Source organism: Gekko japonicus, unplaced genomic scaffold (assembly GCF_001447785.1).
Source record: "Gekko japonicus isolate JY-2015 unplaced genomic scaffold, Gekko_japonicus_V1.1 scaffold1325, whole genome shotgun sequence".
Taxonomy (NCBI): domain Eukaryota; kingdom Metazoa; phylum Chordata; class Lepidosauria; order Squamata; family Gekkonidae; genus Gekko; species Gekko japonicus.
The window spans coordinates 163,670-178,828 of NW_015165280.1; positions in this window are offsets into that span (position 1 = coordinate 163,670).

Here is a 15,159-nt window from a genome sequence, read left to right on the forward strand (position 1 = left end):
AGATTTCTTTACTCACAATCAAAGCTGAATAACTGGTGAAATTCACATCTTTGTAATCTAATTCAGTTCACTGGCTCATGGTGAAAAAGATTGCGTGCTCCCACCTCCTTGCCGTTTAAAGAGTAGACAAAGAAACGAGAAGAGAGCTGTAAACTCAAATCCTCGCACCTCTGGGTGCAGGAAATGACTGTTAATCAGCCAGTCACAGGGATGCTTTGGGATGCCTAACTAAAGACTTCAATTCCCAGGGGCAACTGCTCTTAAAGATATATGGCAGTTCTACTTAACTACAGTTAATCGCTGACTGGGGGCAGCACAGTGCACCTTCTCATGGTGTAGGCTGAGCCGCATCTGGTGTGGCTGGCAATTGGGGTTTAAAGGTGAGAAGAAGTCAACGTTTATTAGGTTAACTGCTCCCAATGCTTCCTCTAAGGTGTGGAGTCTTATGAGCAAAAAATTCTACTTTGTGAGCTACTGGCATTAAAGTTGTGAGCGAGCGATTTGTTTTTTTAGCCTCCAGCTCACACATTTTTGTCTTAGCTCAGGAAGGATGGCTCCAGAGCAAACTAATTTATGCAGCAGCCAAATCGCTCACTCACAGCTTTAATGCCAGTAGCTCGCAAAGTAGAATTTTTGCTCACAAGACTCCACAGTTTAGAGGGAGCATTGCTGATCACCTGATCTTTTCTTTGATTCTGGTTGTTTAGCAACATAACTCTATAGAATGAAATGTATGAAATAGGCTGTATAGGTGGGATGAACTAAAAAGAGATTTCCTAAACAGAAATACTGATGGTCTTTTAAAAGGTGGGAAGCAAATCTTGTTGCCAAAAACCAACGGCTTTGACTCTGCTGCATTTAGGGCCGCCAAGAATAGCAGATTTTGTTGGAAAGAGTTTCTTTGGTAAAGGAAATTTTATACATGTACATAAAGTGTTCACTTATTTCTTCAGGAAAAATGGAAGTTTTACTCTGGACAGTGAAAATTGGTAAGGGGGGAAATGAGATGCTATGCAAAGGATGATATAATGTCTGAGCAAAACTGCTGATTATTCTTCTAGGGTTTTTAACCATAGCTGTATTTTTATGGAACTTATTTTGGTCACCTTCTTTTTTTGTGTCCGTGTAATAGCAAGAGCTATTAAATTTTATATATCCATTTGTAACCATTAAGGTAACCTTACCCAGTGTTTTTATACATTCCGAGGGGATGTTTGCATTTGAGAGGAGGGAAGGAGAAGCCACGGCCATGCCCACAGGTATCTCATATCATGTCCTCTCTCCCATGGGCCTCCATTCCAGTTCCTGCCACAAGTAATGCTTTTATGGTCAAGTGGTGTGGCAAGAAAGAGGTGGTGAAGCCCAAGGTATGTTCCCTGAGCATGCATGCACATTCTCAGAAACATCTTAATAGAACTTGACAAGCTAATAGTTTAGATCTACTGGAAGGTTTGTGTAGACAGAAGGGGTTTCCATCCACAGAGCATGCTGATTCTGGGGGACAGAGGACCCCAGTAACAGAATGCGCGGGGGGGGGGGAATCTGCCACCAGGGCTGGGTTGGCAAAAATTGCCCCCCTTGTATATATGGAAATTCTTTGGTTCCAAGCAAGAGAATTTCCATTATTAGAATTGGGAGAAGTCAGGGACTAGCAGACCATTTACAAAGTGAAAATAAAATTTCTTTTGGTGGGTTGGTGGAAGTCTTCTGAAATTTTCCCTGTGTCACAGTCTTGCAGGATAAGTTAATGTTTCATAACATGGTCCAAATCCCCCCCCCCCCGATTTGCTTCTTGCAAGTAGGTCTTTTCTTTCTCACATGCTGGTGTTAATAAAAGAATAACTCTTCAGTTAATTTCATTATTGTCCACCCATTTCCAGCCTGCATTCAAAGCCTTTTAATCAAGGTGAAGCTTGTAAAAAAACATTCTAAGCTTCGGTTTGTATAATTCTGATGGCCTGGTTTATAAATCTGGTTCCTTGACATGTGCTGAGTCATTGTCACTGGAAGTTTGGAAACAGCTTTCGGGGGATCCTGGCTTTTGAACAACTTTGAGGCACTTCAAAGAACCACTCTAAGCATAATCTTTTTCTTTCAATATACATTTGGCACATTTCCACTGGCGATCTCAAAGGCCCTGTCCTTGGTGGAATCAAGTAGTGTTTCATTTTTAAAGGCTATTTGGTTCAACAAAGAAGCTATATATTTCTCAGAGTAACTGTGAACATTAAAAATCCCTGTGTGTCATATCAGTTACTCAACAACCCCCAAAAAACTACCAGGAAGAAAAAAAGGGGGAGGGAACCCAACCACAGCTACAAGGTGGGTACTCAGAAGGTTGACTATAACAAACTTAAAAATATAACAGAATATTTATTACACGCTGTAGCAATTAAAAACAAGATAGGCACATAAGAAATGCTAAAATGCAACCTATAGAACTGAACATGAATCACATATGTGAATATCTCATAAAAAGCCACTAGAAGCACACACAGAGATGTTGGAGACTTGGCCAGAGACAGAATAATTGGTGAGAGACATTGCCTTCTTTGTGGGTTGGCTCAGAATTATATACAGGCCTGATTTTTACATGGAACCTCCCCTTACATTGAAATACTGGCCTGTAATTGTTGTAAATGGTTTTAAGTGTGAGCTATTTGGTCTTAGGCCACCGAAGAAGGCTACGTGAGCCAAAACGCGTCTGGACTAGTGGCTTTTTATGAGATATTCACATATGTGATACATGTTCAGTTGAAGTGCAAGTTCTATAGATTGCATTTTAGCATTTCTCATGTATCTGTCTTATTGTTAATTGTTACACTGTGTGATAAATACTTCCGTTATATTTTTAAGCTTATTATACTCGACCTTCAGAGTACTCACCTTGTAGCCATGTTTAGGTTTCTTCCCCTTTTGTTTTTTCTTTCTGGTTGTTTTTTAAGGCCATCTTTTAAGTGCTGCTGGTGTTTGGCTCAGTGGATTGTGGTGCTGCTGGAAAGTATTTGACTACATTACCTAAAGGCCATTTCTCAGCTATAAAAAAGGAAATAGCAGACTGCAGCAAGCATTCAGTTTCCTGAGCTCTGCCCTTTCATAGCTGTATTCTTACGGAATCTTTTCTTGTTCTACATCAACTACGAACGTTTTTCGTAAAAGCTCCTTATTGCCACTGTCTTTGCAGAGTCTGGCATAACGTTATTTGTCACATTTATAATGCTTTCTTGCTCCATGAAGTTCATGGTGGCAGGCAAATAAAGGCATCCCATCCACCCCCATTTTATCCTCATAACACCCCTATGAGTTAAGCTAATCAGCAATTTCCCCATGGGCACATAATGAGTTTCATGGCTAAGTAGAGATTTGAACCCAGTTTTTATCAGTTCAAATCCTACATTACATATTCCTGTACCACATTTTACCATGTCGATGTACTCAAAGAATTACACACATCCCCCAGGGAATTGCACACATACCATGCATTTTGTTCCCTTGCTGTAGACTTTCCATTAGCAGCCCAGGTATGAAGCTTTTTGTTTGTACTAATTTTTTTTATGCACAAGGCAGAAATGGATTTGAGCGAGCAAATTATAGTTCATTAGTTCCAAAGGAATGTACAGCCTTTCTGTGTGTCCACAGGTAGGGAATTAATGACGTGTTTGGCATCCTTCTGTCTGCTTGTGGTGCTGTGTATAAAATATATCTACTGTGGAGGCTCTGGGCTCATGTACAAATACACCCAGAGGAAACAAGGGGAAGAGTGGTGTCAACTAGATTGACCTCAATGCTCTACCATCAGCCTGCTTGGGCAGTTGCCTGAATAAATATCCCAGCTGTCCTCCAGCCTGCAGGGCAGTGCACTGGGTTTTATGCTGAATGAGCAGACTCCAAAGCAAAGAGAAACCAGTTGGCAGTGTTGCCTTCCTTAAGTTAAAATAGGCTGATGTAGCTTAGTGAGTAAGAGGATGAATCAGGCTTTGGCTCAAGGCTCTCCATAGCCATGAACTGATGAGGTGGCCACCTTAGGCAAGCCATGCCCTTGGCTTCAGTGGCCCCTCCTTAGCATTATAGGGCTAACTCTACAGGCCTCCTTTTATGAGAACTTTCTCGTCTTGGCAGTAGTCATATTCACAACTTACAGTGAACACATGTACAATGTGCATACAGTGTACACTTCTTTATACGTGCATTAAGAAATTCTCACATTACATTCAATGTATGTACAGCCCAGCACATTATATAAGCCCCCCATTTATCCCAGGATTGGACCCCGCTTTGGTTCGTACAGTGAATGCACACTGGCTCTTCCTTACAAACAGATGTATGTGCTTACATGTAGGCCATTCCTTTGTTCACTGTGACATGAACAGGTCTAGTGAGTAAATAGTATGCAGGGTTCTGATTGCTCTTGTGAGAATAGGAAGTTCTTGGCTCTAGAGCAGTAGGCGGCTTCATCTAATGCACTGGGATTCTTGAGTAGGTCACAGAGTGCCTCTAGAGTGGCCATGTTTGTTTTTCTACTGTTTGGAAAGATCTGCTGCTGGTGTGCATGTTTAGAGAGAGAAGGTGTCGCCTGCAAGATGATGTCATTCAGTAGCAGAGAGCTTTCTTTGATGGCTCTAACCTCGTGATACACGCTTGATATGGTGTTTCCTGCCTCCAGCTCACTTGGACTACTGCCCATCTCCTTGTCTTTGACACTGGTCGTGTCACAATTCTGTCCCTTCCTCTTGTCACATGAATGATGTCACACATTGCAGTTGAAGGGGGGGGGCGTCTATGATGATGCAGTCTTAGGGTTAAAGCTGGGCCCTGGGTCCAGGAGTGTACAATCTGGATCATCTGTCCAATTCCTTTACTGTGAATTGCCCTGGCATGCTTGAAACAATTCCTGGGAAGAGAAGACTAGGAGCATCTCTGGAATTCCTGGAAGACTTTCTGGGGCAGCGGTTGAGGGAAAATATGGTGCTGTCACTTCTGTGTGAAGACGTGGAAGTGCCGTCACTGGGTGTCAAGCAACATTCCAGGAGTTTCCCCAGTCAAGGAAATTCCTAGAATATCCTCTTTCCCCCAGCTGCTCCACCGACTGTGGCTGGGAGTTTGAACTGGCATCCCTAGCTCCAGGTCTGAAGAGAGGGCAAGAGCCAACAGCTCTAAGGGTGCAATGGGGGTGGGTTCTGAGGCGCTCCAGACAGGAAGAAATCAGAACAAGATGCAGGGAGGGGGGGAGGTAAAGCCAGATGGATAAGAAAGCTGTAGCTGATTAGTCCAGCCACATCTTTGTGGCCTTATTTCTATATGCATTCCTATTGGCAGCCATCTGGCTAACTTATTGCACTATGCAAAATGTCAAGAGAAAAATTGGCCATAGTGTTTCATCTGCCTTGCTGAATGTTTAATATGGATAGGTGTGTGGAAAAATCTTTATTAGAATTATTTCCTACTCCCACCACCACCAAGCAGTGCACTGCAAACACTGATGAGGGAAACGTCGAACTGCAAGCTGAGAGGATACTGTGTGGGGGACTGTGTTTGGAAGTGTGTGGGTGAGTTGTTGCAGAGTCCTGGCTGCCTGAGATAGGGTTGGAAAGGGTCATTGTTTGACTGTGAGTGACTGGGTGAATTTGCTGAGGGGAAGCTTCTATTTAAGGAAGCACCTTACCAGAAACAGAGCTGACCCAGCTGAGCTCTGAGAAAGAGCAGGAGATAGAGCTGCTAGAGGGGTGAGTGGTTTTTTTACTTACTTTCAGCTGAGGTGATTTAGCTGAGAGGGTACTGTGTGGGGGACTGTGTTTGGTAGTGTGTGGGTGAGTTGTGAGTTGATGCAGAGTCCTGGATGCCTGAGATAGGGTGTGAAAGGGTCATTGTTTGACTGTAAGTGTAAGTGAGTGACTGGGTGAATTTGCATAGCTGCTGGCCACACCCTCTGCTGAGGGGAAGCTTCTATTTAAGGCAGCACTTTGCCAGCGGTGAGAGCCAAAGGGTGAGGGTCTTGGACTAGGGACTTGGACTAGGGGCTCTGTAAGAAGCCCAGGAAGAGCCAGAAAGCCAGGGCCATAGTCTCCTTGGGTTCCCAGTAAGGTAAGTCTTGGATGTGTGCTCGGTGCAAGGAGCTCCTGGTTCTCAGGGAACGACTTTGTTCCCTTGGGGCCAAGGTGGCTGACCTGGAGAAGCAGAGACAGTCAGCTAGGCATATGGAGAAACTCTCAGGGACTTGCTAGATATGTCCCACTCTGCCAGGGAGCATGAGGGTTGAGAGGGAACAGGGCACCGTGCTGAGGACAAGGGGAATGTGTCCTCAGAAGGGACCTCTTCTTCAGCTGGTGAACAGGTATCCTTTTGCACCAAGGAACCATCCCTGGGCAGGGAGGAAGGGAGGGGGGCACTTGGTAGTTGGTGATTCGATCCTTAGGCAGGTAGACAGCTGGGTGGTGAAACTGCGTACTGACCATATGGTGACTTGCCTGCCTGGTGCAAAGTTAGCGGACATTACACGTGTTCTAAATAGGCTGGTAGATAGTGCTGGGGAGAAGCCAGTGATCGTAGTCCATGTCCTGGAGTCACAAGGTCCTGGATAAAAAATTTAGGCTGCTGGGCAGGAAACTCAAGGCCAGGACCTCCAAGGTAGCCTTCTCAGAAATGCTACCTGTTCCATGTGCAGGGCCATAGAGACAGGCAGAGATCAGGAGTCTCAATGCGTGGATGAGATGATGGTGTAGGGGGGACCATGATGAACAAAAACTATTGAGGAAGACTCAGCATGTGTTCTGTAAGGGAAGATCTTGTCTCGTTAACCTGTTAGTGTTCTTTGAGGGAGTGAACAAACATGTGGACAAGGGGGACCCAATAGATGTTCTTTACCTTCACTTCCAGAAAGCTTTTGATAAAGTTCCTCATCAGAGGCTCCTAAGTAAGCTTCAATAGTCACGGGATAAAAGGACAAGTCCTCTTGTGGATCAAAAACTGGCTGATTATTAGGAAACAGAGAGTGAGTATAAATGGGCAATCTTCTCAGTGGAGGGTGGTAAGCAGTGGGGTACTGCAGGGATCAGTACTCTGTCCGATGCTTTTTAGCTTGTTTATTAATTTGGAGTTGGGAGGAAGCAGTGAAGTGGCTAAATTTGCAGATGACACAAAGTTATTCAGGGTGGTGAGAACCAGGGAGGATTGTGAAACACTCCAAAGGGATCTGTTGAGGATGGGCGAGTGGGCAATGTGGCAAATAGGGTTCAATGTGGCCAAGTGCAAAGTGATGCACATTGGAGCAAAAAAATTCCTAACTATAAATACACGTTGATGGGGTCTGAACTGGCAGAGACTGATCAAGAGAGAGATCTTGGAGTCGTAGTAGATAACTCACTGAAAATGTCGAGACAGTGTGTGACTGCAAAAAAGGCCAATGCTATGCTGGGGATTATTAGGTAGGGAATTGAAAACAAATTAGCCAGTATCATAATGCCCCCGTATAAATCAATGGTACATCCTCATTTGGAGTACTGTGTACAGTTCTAGTCACCACAGCTCAAAAAGAATATTATAGCACTGGAAAAAGTGCAGAAAAGGGCAACTAGAATGATAAAAGGGTTGGAACACGTTCCCTATGAAGAAAGGTTAAAGCACTTGGGGTTCTTTAGCTTGAAGAAACGACGGCTGAGGGGTGATATGATCGAGGTTTATAAGATTATGCATGGGATAGAGCAGGTTGAGAAAGAAGTACTTTTCTCCCTTTCTCACAATACAAGAACTGGTGGGCACTCCATGAAATTGCTGAGCGGTCGGGTTAGAACAGATAAAAGGAAGTACTTCTTCACCCAAAGAGTGATTAACACTTGGAATTCACTGCCACAGGAGGTGGTGGCAGCTACAAGCATGGACAATTTCAAGAGGGAACTGGATAAATATAAGGAGCAGAGGTCCATCAGTGGCTATTATCCAGAAGGTATAGATATGAACTCACAGGCTGGGGCAGGTGATGCACTGTATTCTTGGTGCTTGGGGGGGGGGGAACAGGGGGAGGGGTTGTTGGGTCCTGGCCCCACTGCTGCCTGATGGCACCTGGTATTTTTGGCCACTGTGTGACAGAGTGCTGAACTAGATGGGCCATTGGCCTGATCCAACATTGGCTTCTCTTATGTTCTTATGTGCCCACTCTGCATATTGCCCTATGTTTACAGAGCTGCAGAATGATTCTGAGAGCTGGTGGGGCAAATAATTGCTTTGCAGGAGTACAGCCTTACTCAAGGCAGACAGCACCTGTTCACATGTTATATTTAGAAAACGTTAATGCTGCTTCTCCAAGAAACCTGCTCCAGGAAAACATGATAAAAACACAACAGATAAAACTCGTTATACAAAATTAACAAACCATTAACATTTCGGGGGGGGGGGGTTAAATTTAAAAAACCCAGCATTTAAAAAAAGAAATTAAGTTAAGGTTGTCAGTCCCAGCTTGGGAAATTCCTGGAGATTTAGGGGTGGAGCCTCAGGAGGGCAGACCACTCAGTGAGATGTGAGGGCATAGACTCTTGCCCTCCAAAGATTTTGTTTTCTCCAGCGGAACTGATATCTGGAGAACAGTTGTGATTTTGGGAGAATTCCAGTCCACCCCCCATCCCCAGAGGATAGCAACCCCAGTGTAAGTACACCATAAAATGCCCAACAGATTTAAAAGAGACTCATAAAACAGACTAGAACAGTTGTATTATATGGGAGTACAGTAGGGTTGCCAGCTCTGGGTTATCAACTCTGGCCTGGAAAATTCCTTAAGATTTTTGGGGAATGCCTGTAGAGGGGGGGATTTGGGGAGGGATTCACCTAGAATCTATGGTATACCATAGAGTGTGCCCTCTGAAGCTGCCATTTTCTCCATGGGAACTGATCTCTGCAGTCTGGAGGGAAATTGTAATTCTGGGAGATCTCCAGGCCCTGCGTAGAGGTTGGCAACCCAATAACTGTTACACGCAAGCACTGTAAAGTGGAGGTGATCTTTTCTTCAGACAGGCTATAAAGAAGCTGTGAGGAAAAACAGTCTTATCTTGGCTTATCTTCAGTGCTTAGGTTAACAAGTGTGTGTGCTGGTGTACTACGGGCCTGAGCATTACTTCCTCTTCTGCTTGTTCGTATCTCAATGGCTTCAAGCTGACTGCCTGTTAGCCTGTTTTTGTGTTTTTCCTCCCTACAAGGCCCTGACTCATGCTGGCTGCCAACTCAGTCTTGCATTCTGCTGTGATTACTGAAAGGAGCATGAATGGTCTGGCTGGGTACTAGCTGTTGGTTTAAGGCTGGTGACTAAGCTTTGTACTCAAACACGTGCAAAGTGACCAGGAGTCACAAGACGGAGCTCTAGGCCTTCACAGAGGTGTCCTTGATGGCTCCCGATCAAGCAAGTGTCCTAGTCTAACAAGCCTTGAAAGCAAAAGTTATGTCTCATTCCCACATTCTCAGATAGTTTGAAATTGAAAATGCAAAACAAACAAAAATCACTGATTGGAAACCTATCACAAAATTTGGGACCACCAGACAAGTTGTGCTTTCAACAACAACATCATCATCATCAACAACAGGAATCTTTGGTCCTGAAGAGCTTATATTCTACATGGAGTTTACTTAAGTTTTTATTGTTTACTTCATATGTACCCCATCTTTCTCCCCAATGGAGACTCAAAGCATCTTACAACATTCTCCTCTCTTCCATTTTATCCTCACAACAACCCTATGAGGTAGGCAGACTAGAGTCTGTGACTGGCCCAAGGTCACTTAGCAAGCTTCCACGGATTCCTGTTCAGTAAAACATAAAGGCTTTCAGAAAAACAAGATTCACCAGGATTCCTCTCTTTCTGAAGCCCTTTTTCTTTGTCTCCACCCCCAACATAAAACGTTCCAATCCTTTCATGTTTTCTGAGGGTTGGATCCTGTCAGTTTTTCTGCTGGTGAAAGGGTGAGGAAGGGCCCTTTAATACCACAGAAAATGCTACACCAGAGATTGTCCGTGTGGACAATAGCTGTGTGAAATGGAGGCTGCAGTAAAAAGAGGAATTAGGGAGAGTACATGCAGAAAACTTATTTTTCTTTCCCCTTAATTTTTTAAAAAACTGTCACTCTTTTTACTTAGTCTCATGTGTAAAAACATAAACTAACAACAATAATGATACAACTGGTTCTGCTGTAGGTTCTTGTTAAGTATGCAACTTAACAATGAAGTAAGTAACAAAGTGAATCAGCTTTATTGAGAACGAGAACTTCCAAAGATCACACAGCATCAGACGACACACAACAGTGGAGCATAGCTCCTTTTAAACTCTCCCGGGCTGGGGTAGCCACGCCCTTACACAGTTAACATCCAATCACATTACATGGATAACGACCAATCATTAGTCTTCCCTCCAGCACAGACTCTTACATTTCATTGGTTACAATAAATGCTTCAGCCAATGGTGTTGTTCCAGATTAGAATCTGGCTGAGGTTTCAAGCTTAACATTATATATTAATGGCAAGCAGGGGTCGTTTCCTAGAAAAAGAGCTAGGGGAACTCATTAGCATATGCCACACCCCCTGACATCAGGGGCCCGGCGGTGGACCTGCAAGGCCAGTGGGAGTGCGAGGAAGCCCCGCCAAGGCCCTCCCTGGCCCCAGGCAGGCAGGGGTGGGGAGAGGAGGGGAGGAAGCAACTTACCCTCTCTCTTCTCCTGCCTCCTCCTGGCTGAATGAGGGCCGGAAGCGGGGCGGCTGGAAGCAGGGGGCGGGGCTTCATCGTGTGCCCCGCCCCCGCACCTCACCCGGGGGAACTGCGATCCCCCGCGATCCCGCCTGAATCGATCTCTGATGGCAAGACACAACAGTTCTGGTTGGTTTTCTTGTTTCACTTTACCCTCTGCCTATCCCACTTCAGACCAAAGCTGGGCTTCTTGATTCTCTTGCTCCTAAGGAGAAGCTAGTGTGATCCCGAGAAACTGAGGGGAATTTCACATTACCCAGTTTCACCCGGTTTGAAGCCGGCAATCATCCGTTTTGAAGTGAACTGGTACAGGGCTGCCATTTTACACAGGGCTTGTCCCTACCGGAAACGAGCCGGATCAGAAGCGGTTTGGCATTTCAGACTTGCACTGCTTTGTTTTCCCGCTGTTTTCCTCCCGTTCGGGTGATCGATTTTTTTTAAAACGTTCGATTTATAGCGCCATATCGCTATAGCAGTATAACAAAACACTCCATGCATTCCAATGGGATTGATATAATGCTATTCCGTGATACCGTTATAGTGCTATAATGCTATAAATCAAACGTTAAAAAAAAAAAAACAGCCGGAGATCGCCCGCGCGGGCGAAACACGGTGGGGGGAAAGCGTATTGGAACTGGGAGAGGGCACTGGAGACCACTTGGAAGTGGATGACAGGTAAAACGCTTCAGTCCCAGTTCCTAAACAGGACTGAAGTGTTTGTGTATGAAATGGCAAATAGATTCCGGAAGGGAACCGGTTCTCAAACGGGTTCTGTATGAAATGACAGACCAGAACCCGTTTGAGAACCAGTTCGCTTCCGGAATCTATCACCTGTCTGAAATTCCCCTGAGTTCATATGCTCAGGACTGCCAGTAACAACAAAATGACTCCTCCAGGAGAGAGTGAGAGAGAACAGCTGAAGGAAAAGGGCTTAAAAATGTGAGATGATCTAGATTGGTCACCTATGGAAATTGCTTGCAAACCTTTCTTTAGGTGAATCCTTAGTTCCCTAGCATTATTTTTTCAGGGACTTTCCAAATGCTAATGAGAGCCTATGGCAGGGATGTCGAACTTATTTGTTATGAGGGCTGGATCTGACATAAATTAGACGTCGTTGGGCCAGGCCATGTGTGTCATAAAATGTAATGCCAGATAGCGGAGATATAAACTTTATAAAGGACACAAACACAAAGGTTGTTTTTTTACTTAAAATAAAAACATGCTTAAAACACTAGCACTCTTGCAATATTTTGTTTATTTAACAGTGTCTGATAACTGACACCCCTTGCTCTGAATTATTACACCAAAATGTCTGTGCTGTTGCAATCTTGAGTATGCTGTTCAGGTGTGTATCTGTAAGCTGCAAACCTACGATGACGCAGCAGCAACAGAACTGGAAGAAGAAGCAGAAGACGGCCAGTTCCACTGAGGGCCTGATAGAAGCCCTCCAAGGGCCTGATCTGGCCCCTGGGCCGCATGTTTGACACCCCTGGCCTGTGGTGTTGCAGCAGGAGGAGGCACAATAATGTTTTATTAAAAGAAATTTTTTTTAATTTACTCATTTCAGAGAAAACTCTGTGTGTTTGCATGGAGCTCAACTCAGCAGGGCCCAGAACCTGGCCAAATGAAAGAAAATGTTAAATGACATAGGGCTAGATAAGGGAATTGATTTCGTTGGCTTGCAGCACAGTCCAGTCAGTTTAGTATGACCTTTAGAAGCAAGCAGAGCTGAAATGAATTTGCTCCCAAAAGTTCTCTTCTATAAATGTTGATGTCTACTGATCCAGTCTCTGAATGTTTGACTACTTTGTTGAATATTCACTAAATATTTAGTTTCCTTGTTTGCTATTTAATAAGGCTGCCAACCTCCAACCTTCAGATGAGGCCGGGAGATCTGCCATATTACAACTGATATCCAGACTACAGAGATCAGTTCCCCCGGAGAAAACAGCTGCTTTGGAGGGTGGACTCTATGGCATTATGAGTTCCCGGAGGAGATCCGGGCCCTGCGGGACCTTGTGCAGTTCCGCAGGGCCTGCAAGATGGAGCTCTTCCGCCAGGCCTTTGAGGAGGAGCCGCCGCCGGGCACCCCCCCCCGCCACTACGCCCCCACTGAGAGTCCATCATTCATCTACCCCATTGTTGGGGGGGTAGATGCCGCCCGTGAGCTGGGAAATATTACTCCTGGTGCTCATGCTATGAAGAAAATTGGCCACCAATGTGGGATGCCGTGCATCTTGGTCTTTTATATGAATTATTGTAGCACAGAATTTTATTGTATGTAACATTGTTTTATTGTTTGAAATTTTAAACTCGGCATGGCCGCTTGTTAGCCGCCCTGAGCTACTGGATAGGGTGGGGTATAAATCCCAAAATAAATAAATATAAATAAATTATACCCTGCGGAGGTCCCTCCCTTCCCCAAACTCCACCCTCCCCAGACTGTATCCCAAATCTTTTGGAATTTCCCAGTCCAGAGTTGGCAACCCTATAGCACTTGTAGTCTAATTCAGTGTATGGCAAGATTAGTTGGCAGCTTCTTAGACTTCATATCTTATACCTCCTCAAAGCATGATGATGTGCTAAGTCTAAAACACTGGCATTGTAAGGTAAAAATTTCACATTCAGATATTGCATTTGAAATATTAATGGGAAAACTGGAAGCCTATTACATTCAGAGTTTTTAAAATGAGTTTTCATTTCAGCTCTGTGTCCATCTTACACACACAAAAATTAAAACCCCCAAAATGAGCTTAAGCGTGGTGTCGGGAAAAGGTGTTAGCAGAAGGACAACTGGGTTTGGCTCCTCTCTCTGCCATGGAAGCTCACCAGGTGACTTTGACCAGACACAATTTCTCACTGTCACCTACCTCTCAAGGTAGTGGTTGTGAGGCTAGAAATGGGGGAAGGGGAGAATGATGTGATAATAAGCCACTTTGAGTTCCACTGAGGGAGAAAAGCGTGACAAACCAAAACAAACAAATCTAAGCTGTCAAAAGTCTTTGCAAAATTGCTGCTAACAACAAGCAGCATAATTCACATCCCTATCAAAGTGCAAAGGTCATTCAGATGCTGCTCAGCAGATGGAAACAGCTGTTTTACAAAGTGATTTAAAGCAGTCCTCATGAACTGGCCATTATTTGTAAACCAGTCTTTAATTTGTCCATCAGAGAAAAGCACAGCAATGTGACTATAGGCTAAAGCTGACATCCATCTGCTGGAGGCTTCATGATCCTGCCCCCCCTGGATAGTTCCTAGAATAGGTAAAGGTAAAGGTAAAGGTTCCCTTGCTCGAAAGCCAGTCGAGTCCGACTCTAGGGTTGCGGTGCTCATCTCTGTTTCAAAGCCGAAGAGCCAGCGCTGTCCGAAGACGTTTCTGTGGTCATGTGGCCGGCATGACTAAACACCAAGGTGCACGGAACGCTGTTACCTTCCCACCGAAGTGGTACCTATTTATCTACTTGCAATTTCTTGCTTTCGAACTGCTAGGTTGGCAGGAGCTGAAACTAGAGATGGGAGCTCACTCCGTCATGCGGCAACTCCGGTCTTGAACGGCTGAACTACTGACCTTCCACAGCCTGCAGTTCAGCATCTTAACCACTTGAGCCACCGCAGCTCCTCCTAGAATAGACCGGGCCATAAAAACACCGAAGTAAGATTTTCTTTACAAAATCTTACTTGGATCCACTGACATTCATATTGCCTCATACATCTGCTTCTTTCTTTTTTTAAAAAAGTTCCAATTTCCTGGTGAACTTTGTTAAGTCGTGCGCTTAAAGAGTCGGAGAGTGATTTCAGCAAGAATGCGGTTTATTCTTCAGCTCAGTTACTTCTCCGTCACGGTACAACAATCGCCAGCCAGAACCCATCATCAGAACAATCAATACACTGGCTTGTCTATATTTAAACACTCCCGGCTAATGTAGCCACACCCCCTGTACAGATAACAACCTATGAGGTTGAAGAGAATACACCCAATCACAAGCGGTCCCGCTTTGTACGGTGATTGGCAGACACATTCTGGGCTAGGGCTCCTATTGGTTACATTAGGATCCTAGCCCAGAGGCGAAGCTTAACATGGTATCTTAATGGGACGGTTCACATAGCAGTTATATATACAGTCAATACATAACAAATCCCTCCCCCCTAAGCAAAAACACTATGTACAGTCATATTCGCTTAGATAGGTGGGCACTCTGCGAATTCGCTGAGACCTCCGCGGCGTAGGAGGTTCAGGGCACCTCTGAATTGGGGGCACTTGGCTTGACTCACTCTCGAGTGGGTCAGGTACGCTACCATCCCTTGCAGCGGGTCCAAGAGTAGAGGTCTGCTCTCCCTGAGGGACAGTACTGGGCTCGGCAGGCTCGGCAGTACTCACCTCCGGCAGAGGTATGGGATGGTCATCGGAGTCAGGTAGCTCAGCTGGCTGCGAGGTGGGGCGGCC